We start from the raw sequence: 1,158 nt of genomic DNA, 5'->3' as shown, positions 1-1,158 counted from the left end.
GGCTGTTAAACCGCATTCTTAGTGTTGCTCTAACTGATATTAGGATGATTTCGGTTGTTGGGATGATAAGTGGCTGGCACAGGTTGCTATGAACGCTGAAAGTTTCTCACACACTGAGCTGATTCACTAGAAATTATGCACTGATCAGTCTCATGGGCACCAGCGCAAAGCTCACAGACACTAGCAATTTGATTAACCCCATAATTAGCCAAAGTGTCCACCTTCATCGTCAAAGCCTTAAGTTGGGCAGCTATAGCAGTTGCTGCATCCAACTCCAGAATTCCTACTACCTTTCCCTGAGTCAATCTCTGGAAAGGATTCTGGTACTCATTAGCAGCCATCAGTTCAATAAGTTCATAAGCTTTATCGTAGCTTTTAGCCCACAAGGCTCCTCCTGATACTGTATCAAGTATGGGTCTAGAAATAGCACCCAATACATTGTAGAAGCAGTTAATAATCATCCAATCATGCATGCCATGGTGTAGGAACTTCCTTAGCATCTCCTTATATCCATCCTAAGCCTCACATAGAGATTCTCCAGTTTGTTGAGCAAACTGAGTAAGAGCATTCCTGATTGCAGCAGTCTTCGCCATAGGGAAGAATTTAGTGAGAAACTTTTGAGCAAGATCTTCCCAAGTGGTGATAGACCCTGCTGGTAGAGAATATAACCAACACTTAGCTCTGTCCCTCAGAGAGAATGGAAAGAGTCACAGCTTGATAGCATCTTCAGTCACATTATTGAATTTGAAAGTGTCGCAGATCTCGATGAAATCCCTGATGTGCATGTTGGGGTCTTTAGTAGGAGAACCCCCAAACTGAACTGAGTTCTGTATCATCTGATTCATGCTTGACTTGATCTCAAAAGTGTTAGCCTTGATGGCTGGCCTGATGATGCTTGACTGAATGTCATTAATCTTAGGCTGAGAATAGTCCATCAAAGCCTTAGGATTTTCTACTTGATCACCCATCTCTACTAAAGCTGGTTCCTCGACTTTCTCTTCTTCTTCTACCTTCTTTTCTTCCTCAAAAACTTCCCTTCGAACCACCACAAGTTCTTCCTCAGCTTTATCCAGTGTTCTCTTACGAGTATGCGAACGCATATGCATACACCCTCGCTAGAGTACCTGAAATAAGACAAGGGAAAAAATAAGTAACAAT

At 42.4% G+C, this 1,158-nt stretch overlaps 1 non-coding gene across 1 annotated transcript; it reads left to right on the top strand.

Moving 5' to 3' along the window:
• The first annotated feature begins 471 nt into the window (after positions 1–471).
• Positions 472–578, top strand: LOC141687935 (small nucleolar RNA R71). Its single transcript, XR_012561412.1, has one exon. It is a non-coding gene; the product is annotated as a small nucleolar RNA R71 (small nucleolar RNA).
• The last annotated feature ends 580 nt before the right edge of the window (positions 579–1,158 follow it).

This window comes from Apium graveolens, chromosome 9, assembly GCF_009905375.1.
Source record: "Apium graveolens cultivar Ventura chromosome 9, ASM990537v1, whole genome shotgun sequence".
Classification (NCBI taxonomy): Eukaryota; Viridiplantae; Streptophyta; class Magnoliopsida; order Apiales; family Apiaceae; genus Apium; species Apium graveolens.
The sequence above is the reverse complement of the archived record's forward strand: the minus strand, read 5'-3'. Positions and strand labels throughout refer to the sequence as shown.